The sequence below is a fragment of the Chinchilla lanigera genome, unplaced genomic scaffold, assembly GCF_000276665.1.
Source record: "Chinchilla lanigera isolate Chin_1 unplaced genomic scaffold, ChiLan1.0 scaffold00022, whole genome shotgun sequence".
Lineage (NCBI taxonomy): Eukaryota > Metazoa > Chordata > Mammalia > Rodentia > Chinchillidae > Chinchilla > Chinchilla lanigera.
Window position 1 is genome coordinate 25174770 of NW_004955423.1, and position 11083 is coordinate 25185852.

At 42.2% G+C, this 11083-nt stretch overlaps 1 protein-coding gene across 2 annotated transcripts in view; it reads right to left on the bottom strand.

Annotated features, from left to right (window-relative positions):
* Positions 1-10546, bottom strand: part of Lepr (leptin receptor) — a 76419-nt gene extending 65873 nt beyond the window's left edge. The window contains exon 1 of one of the 2 annotated variants that reach the window (XM_005385299.2): positions 10339-10546. The gene's annotated coding sequence lies outside the window, so the exon portion shown is untranslated. The remainder of the gene's footprint in view (positions 1-10338) is intronic. The other variant, XM_005385300.2, reaches the window with a different exon arrangement.
* Between the last annotated feature and the right edge of the window lie 537 nt (positions 10547-11083).

Below are 11083 nucleotides of genomic sequence, written 5' to 3' on the forward strand. Positions count from 1 at the left end.
ATAATTTAAAATATAAAAAAGATACACAAATATTTGAAGAAATCTTTATAAAGTGTACAAAGGCTCATCCATACTCTGATATAAATTACATGTCTATGATTCCCGGATGTGTGGGAAATAATTCAACTTGCATGATACATCAGACACAGAACGTATGTTGAATGGATCACTCACTCTTCAGTTATTACTATAAACTTTAAACAGAAGAAAAATCCAGATCTCCGGTCCACTGGATGATCACAGTATGTGTTTTTAGAGGAAAATCACACCGTTTAATTTCTATCATGAATCATTATTTGTGTTATTTTTAACCTATCAAGTATCTTTCAGTATAAAACAAAACAGCCTCAGTGTTTGAGCAAGTGACTGTACATGAAGAAATGATTTACATCCTGCTCCAGTGACCCCCAAAGCCTGTGAGCTTGCAGGAAACTCTACAATAAAAGCAGTTCTGACAATTCTGCTGCTCTGAGGAATGAACTCACTGAGCCCCATCTGCCCCCGATTTTTGGCATTTTCTTTCCGTGAGAGAAGAATCCATCTCTTTCTTAAATAACAACATTCAAGCATTTTATTTGAATATAAATGAAAAACATTATTTCTTCAAATGTCAAAAATTTAACAAAATAATGCTAGGCTGACTTATTTTTAGTAGACTTATAATGTGAAGCACCTTTAATTCTTGTTTCTTTGTGTGGGGTAGAAACTGGTCATGTTATTCTCATCAAACCACTGTTACAGACTTTAATTACTTTTAATTTTTTTTCAAAATGTTCCATTATCCTGGCATAAGCATTTGTCACTGTGAAAATATAATTTTAAGTACTATAACCCTGATGTGACTCTAATTGTGCAATCTTGTCAGAAATTCATTCCTTAAATAATGCAGAAAATAAAATAGGATTCAGAGATCTCACTTTCACCAAGTCAAGAAAGATGAGTCAGTAGGTTGCATCTCATCTACACAGAAACTTAAAATCTTTTTTTTTTGGTACCAAGAATCAAATTCAGGACCTTGCACTGGCCTGGTCACTGAGCTATGTCCCTGGCCAAAATCTTAAAATCTGTACATAAACAGACTCATTTAAATACTAACTGAATTTTTTTTTAATATACTAACTGAATTTTAACAAATGTAAGTTTCTACACAAGGTACTGGGAATATAAAAATTAATTGATTTTATGGTGTTTTTATACATCAAATTACTATAATGTCAATCTGGGTACATTTTGAGCTTGCTTCCTGGCTCCGGGGCAGATCCCTCAGCCTGCTAGCACAGATCCTTCATCCCACTGGCATAGACTTTCTAGCTTCCACCACTGACCTTTGGGCCATCCCAGCACAGATCCGTGAAACAGGCCTTCATGAGACATTGTCATGGGCTCTAGGCCTCCAGTTAGGCCTGTGGGAGGCATTGTTATGGGCTCTATGTCTTTAGCTGGACTCATGCAGGACACTGCTGTGGGATCCAGGCCCTCAGCTGGATTGTTTGGTCTTCAATGTGGACAGATTTCCTGCACTCTCTTGTATGTGATTCTTTAGGTGACTGTTATAAATAACCTTATAAAATATGTGTCCTGTATTATATTGCTCCCCTTGCAAAACCCCAAGCCACAACAACAGTCCAGAGTATGAAATTATTTGAAAAAATATTATTATCAACAGCCCAGGACTGGGCATATAGCTCAGCAGCACAAGCACCAGCCTGTTATCAACAGCCCTGAGTTGAAAAGCAAGTAAATAAAACAGACATTAAATATGAAAAAGAATTCCTTAATCAAAGTACTTGATTTGTATTTTCCATATAAGAATGATATGATTCTTATCTAAGTAGATTCTTATCTAAATAATTCTAAAAGAACTCTTTCAATAAGCATAGAACAAAAATTCTAAATGAAGAGAGAGTATTGTAAGAGAGTTAAATAGGTAGAACTTTTTAAAGAAGTCAGTGATATAAAAAAAAAAATAGTACGTCTTAAAAATCCATGGTATTAGCCAGACGTGGTGGTGCACACCTGTAATCCCAGCACTAGGGAGGCTGAGGCAGGAGGATCATTGTGAGTTCAAGACCATCCTGGGCTACAAAGTGAACTCAAGGCCAGCCTGGACTGTGTAGCGAGAACTTGTCTCAAAAAGACAAAAAAAAACATCCATGGTGTCTTCAACTTAAGGAAGTACAATCAGTCAGAGAGAGTGAGCTACTTCTACTTTAAGAATCATGAACAAGTCCATAGGGGAGGTGTTTAACTGCCTGTATTAGTGATCTCCTCATCTCTGTGACCAAGTACCTGAGAAAAACCATTTAGAGAAAACTTAGAGAAGGAAAGGTTTATTTCAGCTCATGGTTGCAGACATTTCAGTCCACAGTCCACTGGCTTCACTGCTTTGGGCCTGAGGGGAGGCAGAAACAACATGGCAGAGGGTTGTGGTGGAGGAGAGTTGCTCACCTTATGGAACCCAGGAAGCACAGTGAGAGGGAAAGGACCGGAGAAGGGCCCCAAAACCAGGTGTAACCCCTGAGGTCACACACCCATGACCCGCTTCAACAAGACCTCACCCCCCAAGTTTCTGTTACCACTCAAAAATGCCACCAACTGTGACCTCATCAATGAGTTAATCTGCTAATAAAGCTGGAGCACTCATGATCCAATCCCCTTCCAAAAGCCCCTCTGAACACTGAGACTTCTGGGGGACATTTTGGACCTGACCCAGAACATCGCCCGTGAAGAATGGGGAGAAGTGTGAAGCACTTCATAAGCTGTAAGATCCCCACAGGACCTCTGGTCCGCAGCAAGAAAAATCAACAAAGGTGGGGTGAAGGCACTAAGAACTGCTGTGTGGGAACTGATTTGCCAGTTTAGAATCACATCAGTCAAGAGGCCAAAGAAGCCACCTGCCCACCTGGCTGCAGTTTATATCCTACTTTACAGACTATTTTTATAGAGTGGTTTTTACAACCCGCTGGTGCTATCAGAAAGCCTTTTCTTCCCCAAATCAGACTTGTGACCAGCAGTAGGGTTGCCGGATGCCTGTGTCCTACAATAATATAATAGCAGTGATAATTAATGGGTGCGAATGTGCACGCCAATGTTTTCTCTCTGTGTTTGTATACAAAGCACAGGGGGCTGGGGATTTAGCTCAGCAGCACAGCGCCTGCCTGGCAAGCGCAAGGTCTTGAGTTCAATTCCTGGTACCGGAAAAAAAAAAAATGTATACAACGCACACATACGCAGACCTGTGTGTGTCTATGTACATGTACAGTTGATTTTCCTTTCCTTCTGTGGAGCACTGGCCAGTTCGGTTCGGAAGTTCTGTGTGTACATGCAGAAATCTAATTGTTCAATTATCTTGTGTTTACAGATTCTTAATTTTCATAGGTTTAGGCACCCAAATAACAGCTGTTAGTTAAAGTAAAATGAGAAAATATAATTGTGAGAAAAAAAAAACCTAAATTTTCCTGTGCCTTCACTAAACAGGTATTTGACAACAGCTGTTCTTAAACATGACTCCACATATACTCTGGTTCCTCTTCGGATCATATAGATCTTTCGCCTTTTACTTAAACATGACTTCACATTTTTAAAGCCTAATAAAATACCACTACGGAAACTCCTGAGTCTCTGTTGGCTCCATCCGGTTGTGTAACACAAACGGACCCTTCAGTGTTGTCCCCAGTGTTACAGAAGTTACTCACCACAGAGTAGGACGTGGCCGCTCCTCCCTTCACTTGGACACGTGTGCTCTCGTTCTCATATTCTCTCTCTCCCTCACTCTCCCTCCCTCCTTCCCTCTCTCTCTCCCTTCCCCACCTCTCTCTCTCTGTTTTTTCCTCTCCCTGCTGGAGTTTCTCTCCTTCGCCTCTTACTGATCTCTTTTACGTTTCTGTTCTTTCTGTAATGTCTATCACCTTCCGATATATGCTATAATTTGCTTACTTAGCATATTTATTTTTTACTTGACCCCATTATGTTTTACAAGCACAGAGGTGCTCATCTGTTTTATTCAATATTTAGAATAACGCTTAGCCCAGCATAAGTGCTCAACTAACATTTGTTGAACAAATAAATGAAATTCACCTTCTCTGATCAGTGTTTTTAAGAGTGAAAGAAGTAACAAATTTACAACTGCACAAATGTCATGTGCCAGGACATTATGAAAGTGCTTTAAGTCACTTGGCAAAAAAAAAAAAAAGAATGAAGTCAGAGTATGTCTTTTTTTTTAAAGATAATAAAAAAATAACAAAAGATGTAAGTGAAAACAGCATCTCAAACTTATTTCATAGAGATAAACAAAAGGAAGCCCAAAGCCATAAATATTTATAAAAAGAAAAATGATGAATAATAATGTGCCATTATTCCTTTATAAGCAGTTAGGGTACCACATTTAATAGAACATCCATTTAGGTGCTAGAACAGAAGAAAAGCAATAATCCAAAGAAAGTAGACGTGAAGAAATAATAAAGACTAACACATAGGAAACAAGCATACAAGATTGCGAATCAATGACACTAAAGTTGGTGTTTGAAAAGCCAAATAAAATTAATATAACTCTGAGGAGAATGAAAGAAGTCACAAAGAAGAGATATCAATGAAAAAGAAACATAAAGGCATACAAATGCTCATACAGCATGGGTGAGAATTCATTCTGGGGCAAATATGATTTAATATTTTCATAAACAACTAGTAATTAACCTCGTTGGTAAACTAAAGGAGAAGCTGTGGGTGGCGGCTCGTGCCTGTAATCCCAGGACTCAGGCGGCTGAGGCAGGAGGACTGCCATGAGTTTGAGGCCAGCCTCTGCTACATAGTGAGTTCAAGGTCAGCCTGAACTACATAGTGAGGCCCTGTCAAAAAAAAAAAACTAGAGGAGAAAAAGTATCTCATTACATCAGTAAGTATAAAAAAGCATTTGATAAGTCAGCATTCAATTATGACAACAGTTACATGCAAAACAGAAGCAGAAGAGAATTTCCTGAACCTGCATCACAGCATGCCAAAGCCCACAGCCAGCCTGGCTCTGAGTGTTGGATCGCTTCCCTCCAGCCACACCTGACTTCCACGTGGCACTAGAGGGCTGGTCGGCGTAGCAAAGGAAGCACAAGAAGGTAAAAAGATTGTAAAAGAAGGGACAGAAATGTCAGTATTCACAAAGAGTGAAGAAAGGTAGAGAATACAAAAGTACTTACATGTAAGTTTTCTAATGCACTGAAACTTCAGCAAGGTTAATAGTGAAAAATGTAACCATCCAGAATCAAGCTTTTTAAACACTTCCAAATCCACCCTACGAGGACAGGGTTATCCTGATACCAAAACCCAGTCAGGACATCACAGAAGAACTAGATGCAAAAACACCACCAACTCAATCCGCAGTGTAAAGAGGATTTGCTGCACCCAAGTATGATTCAGCCCAGGAACGCAGGGTTGATGGAACACATGAAAATCAGTAAGTGTAATCCACCTAAGAAAGGACGTCATCATCTCAGTACCACAGATCTGGCAACCCTAACACCATAGCATGGTTTAAAAGTCATGTTATGGGTCGGGGATATAGCTCAGCGGCACAGCGCCTGCCTGGTAAGCACAAGGTCCTGAGTTCCATTCCCGGTGCCAAAACAAACAAAAAAGTGATGTTATGTACAGGTACCAATCCCCTATGATGAATGGAGTCATTATACACTACAAACATGTGCTAGTAAAAATAAAAATTAGAAAAAGAAAAAAAAATTTCAACAAAGAAGAGAAGGAAATTTCCTCAACCTATAAGGACATAAATAGCCACATAGAGAAAATGTACTGCTAACATCATTCTTAATGGTTGAAGGACTCAGTGCTTCCTCTTAGAGGCAGGAACGAGACAAGCAGGCCTGCTCTGACCGCCATTCAGCACAGGGCTTCAGGTTAGGGCCAGGCCAACCAGGCAAGGAAAAAAGTCAAATGCATCCAGATTGAAAAGAAAGACGTGAAATGGTCTCTGTTCTCTAAAATACAACCTGACACAGAAAACACAGAGGGATCTGTAAGAAAGCAGAAAAACTAATAAATCCACTAAGGCTGCAGAATGTAAGATCAATATATCAATATCATTTGCATGTTTGTGCACAAGCAATAAACAATCTGAAAATACAATTTAAAAGTAGTTGCATTTCCAATGCCAATAGAAAGAATAAAATACTTAGGAATACATTTAACAAAACAAATGTAGCATTTGCACATTGAATGCTATAAAACGTCACTGAGAAAAGCTAGAAATGTTTAAATATGTTAAATCTGGTGGCACACATTTGATATTCTAGCTACTCAGGAGGCTGAAGCAAGAGGATCATAGTTCAAAGCCAGCCTGGGCAACTTGGAGAGACCCTGTCTCAAAATAAAAAAATTTTCTTAAAAAATGCAAAGGTCTGGGGATGTAGTTCAGTGGGAAAGTGCTTACCTAGCATGTCTGAGGCCCTGGATTGAGTCCTGAGCAACCCCTCAAAATTAAAAACTTATTTGAAAAATAGGATATTTAAATAAATAGAAAGATATTCTAGGAATTCAAAGACATAATTTTGTTACAATGATACTATTTCAGGAATTGATCTCAGATTCAATTTAATGCCCCTTGAAGTCCTAGCCACCTTTTGTGCAGAAACTGATAAGCTAATTCTAAAACCCAAATGAATATACAAGAGCATGGTCAAAACAACCTTGAAAAGAAAGAACAGAGCTACAGGACTCTCAGCTCCATTTTCAAAATTCATTCCAAGGCTACAGTAACCAAGACAGTGTGGTACTGGCATAAGGACTGAAATGCAGAGCATAGAAGTAGCAGGGAGATCCCAGAAATAAACCCTTACATTTTCAGTAAACTGACTTTTGGCAAGGTACAGATACAACTCCATGGGAGTAGAATAGTCTTTCCAACAACGTGCGGCAAGTGGACAGGAAAGGGGGTCGTGGTTTACGAGTGAAATGTCCTGCAAGAGGCTTGGTGGTCAGCTTCGGGCTTTGGGAAGCACATGGATGGGGAAGGCTCTCTCCCTCTGCTTCCATCTGCCATGAGGTGAGCAGCTTGGCTTTGCCAGGCCCTTTCACCACGACATACTCCCTCATTACCCACCAGAAACAAGGGAGCCAGGAGGCATGGACTGCAGCCTCAGAAATCATTAGTCAAACAAATCTTTCCTCCTTTAGGGTGTTTCTCCAGGACCAGGGGTATAGCTCAGCGGAACAAGTGCCTGGCTGGCAAGCGCAAGGTCCTGAGTTTGATTCCTGGTACCATTAAAAAAAAAAGTTGTTTCTCCAGGTAACACACAGTATAACAAACAAGAGAATGCAGTTCGTCATTCTTTAATTCTATATGCAAGATGGAGATCTGCTCTATCAAAAAGTAAGATTATTAAATCTGTACTAATCGAAACAATGTGGTATTGGCAAATATACACAGAGACCTCTAAATAGACCCACACATTCATCAACTCTTAATATCTGAAATGCTCAGTATCTGTTGTTTTCAGCCACTAAATTTTGGGGTAATTTGATGCATAGTAGTAATAGATCACTAATATATTCCTGCTTATGAGTATTTTCAGATTATTCTACTTTTAGGACAGAGGAGAAATGACCCTTCCCAAAGCCTGCCAGTGAAGTATGATTTTTTTCCTTCTCAAATGTGATTAGAAACCATGTACTGAAAACTAAAGTTGAATAGGAATGAGGTTAAGAAAAAGTTCAGAGTTGGGAACAGACCATAAACAATTCTTTCAGAATGTGTTTCTTTACAGAAAGAGAAGAAATGGTTTAAACTCACAAAGAGAATGTTAAGTAAAACTCTCTATAAAAGAATGTCTACCATAGTCATGTCTCTCTTTTTTAAAAAGTGTAAAACCAGGCTTGCAGTAAGGAAGACACAAGTGAGAAGTTCCCAGGTAGGAGGAGGGTTCTTCCCTGAGCGGTGATCAGCAGGCTATTTCCCTTATGTTAGGATTTCTTATACTGCTTGTCAACCAATCAATGTATTTTAGGTATTTCTCTCTGTATGTGTTATAGTTCAAAGTGATGAAATCTGTAAAGATTGACAAGATCACGTGTGTTCAGAGATAATAGATAATATTAATATTCATAATATTAATAATATTATTATTAATCATAATATTATTATGATTCTGTAGAATCATAAAAGTGAGAAGGAATATTCTGAATGATAAGCAGATCAAACTGAAATACAAATTCCAAAAAGCTGTATGTACTAAGTCTGTCCAGCAGGTGAATATTTGTGCCTTTCTAATTTAATTAAAATCGGAATGTGTAAATCACATGAAAGCTTAAGACTCAGAACGGCTGTCAGCCTTTTTTTTTCCACTTGAGCTCCATGGGACACAGTTCTCAGTTGGTGTGTTTGGCTCTTGGGATAAAGAACGCAGTGTAGTATCTGCCAAGAGGATTCTTTTTTTTTATTCTGGATATGTTTGTTCCATTTCTGAGACCTCCCAAAGTTACTGCACTTCACAGACACAAACCACTTGGCCCCGTCGTGGGGATCTAAGTGTGAAGAGATGCCCACGCTGCACAAGAGGAGGACAGCCCCTGCCACCCACAGGGGTGCTCGAGCCGTGAACGAGCCGGCTTGGGCTGCGGGTACTCAGGTGTATCCACAGTGTGTCTTCTCCACCAAGCCAGCGGCCAGGGCTCCACCCAAGGAGTTTCCTCAACTCTCTCCCACCTGTTCTGCAGGAGGTGACCACCTCCTTCACCGGAGAACATGAGGACATGAGGGCACCAATGCCTCAATGATCGCTGACGTTGCCAGCCCGGAGGCCAACAGGCATTAGGAATCAGTTCAAACACGTTCACAACGCAGTACTTCAGATCCATTCTACTCTAAACGGCATGCCGAGTATATGTGAGGGGGATAAGATGATTTCATGATTCTAGGTCAAAGCCAGCAAAAAGAGCTACAAACACCTCAAAGCATATCCTAACTTGCTCTAGATCTCTAATAATTTTGAAAATACCATCAGCAAAACATTTGAAGTAGCTACCAAAGCTCACTTACCATCCTCTGTCTGCTAAACAAGTCAAGATTTGTTTTTAACCAAAAGGGAAGAAAAAGTATACTGATACTTTATCACAACACTCCTTGTCCCACTGTGTGTGTGTGTGTGTGTGTGTGTGTGTGTGTGTGTGTGTGTGTGTTGTGAATTCCTAATCTCTGGTTTAACTGTTTAATTAACCTCTGCTATTTCTGGGATCTGCTCCAAGAAAACAATACATTACTAAAATCAGCGTCTCTGCTATTGAAGTCAATTTTCAGTGGTCTGAAGCCACTTTGTTAACATTCGGGACACAACCTTATTCTGAAAAGTAATGAACACTTTCCAAGAGCAGTAATTGCCCGGAAAGATGTAATTTGTGTTTTCCTCCAAGACAATTTTTATTTCCTCCAAACGTACAGTCCTCGGAGAGAGTATTGCTGTGCTAAAGCCTCGTGTTTTCATTGCAGGGTTGGAAATACTGGCTTGAAGATAATCATGATTCTTTAAATTACATAGGAAGTGTTCTACACGGTCATGAGTAAACCACGTATTTCCAAGCTCTTTACACATTTTGCTTTCACTGCAACTTTTGTCTTGAAGGTCCTGAAAGCGTAGATAATAAAGAAGCGGGGAAGCCAAATGCCAAGTTAGAGGCAGGCTTTTTCGGTTTCATGAGATTAGCAACATTTGTAACAGGTTAAAGAGCTAAACAATGATACATCTTTCAAGTGCTAGACACCTTAGGTGCTATCAAAAGGCCTCAGAAATTATCTTCATCCAACTGGCTCACTTGAAAGATGAGGAGACTGGGCCTGTCAGAACTTAAGGTAACCATAGCGACGCAGATAATGTATAGGAAATCGCTCCCAAATTCCGTTTTTCTGATTCCAAGTGCAAAGGTCTGAAAGAGCATTTGCTAGCGCGAGCTCTACTGCTCGGAGAGCCCTCCGTAGGGTACGAACCCTCGGGACTCCGGGCCTCGCCCCATCCTCTCGCCCTCCCGGCCCCGGGGACCCCGCGGGCCTCTTCCCCTCGCGCCCCTGACCCCCGCGAGCCCCGGGCTGGGTCCGGTCGGCGAGGCTGCAAGGCTGGCTGTGCCGCTGTCCTTTCGCTGGAGAGCGGGAGCGGACTGCGGTCCCTCTCGGGCTTACGGCTCGGCTCGCGTCCGGGTTCCGAGGCCAGCAGATGCGATCGCGCTGTCCCGGGTCGCCGGTGTCCCCACAGGTGGCCTCGCCTCCCCGCGCCCCTAGGCCCCCGCGACCCCACGCGCGCCCAGAGCTGCCCGAGCTGCCCGGGCGGCCGCGCAGGATGCGGGCGCTCTCACCTGAGCTGGGGCTGCCTGATCCGCCCGATCCCGATCCCGATCCCGATCCGGATCCTGATCCCGATTCCGGTCCCGATCCCTGCACTCGCACCTGCGTGGCGCACGGCTCGCTGAGAACTCCTGGCCCGGAGGAGGAGCCGGGCGGTGCCGGAGGAGGACCCCAGCCCGTAGGGGGCGGGAGCCGGCGACACCCAGGGACCGCCGTCTGCCGCTCTGGGCGCCTGTGAGCCCAGCACTCTGGGAGGCTGAGTCAGGAGCATCGCAAGTTGCAGCTCAGCCTGGGTAATTGAATCACTTATAGAGACGCAAAATAAGAAAGGGAGGTGAAAATATAGCTCAGGGCAGAGGCCCTGGGTTCAGTCCCTCGATGATGATGATGATGATGATGATGATGGTGACTGTGATGATGGTAAATACAAATGAAAAAGACGACCATAGCATTGAGTGCCTCCCACCCCTAGACCTCCAGGCCCCTCCTGCAGCAGCGTAGGAAATGCTGTAGTAAAGAGCGCAATGAGTGGGAGAGAAAAGTGAAATGGAGACGCCCAGGAGCAGTGAGGCAGTGAGTCCTCTGTCTCCAAAGATGCTCAAGAGGTCTTGGGGCCTCGAGAGCGGTTGCACTAATGACAGCTTCTCTGAGGACCCTGAAGCGCAGTGACAGTGGACACAGTAAGTTAGGAAAGAAAAACCTGTCCTTGTGCACTCCGACTCCAGTGCGGAGGTAAACACACGTTCTCTGGCTCGG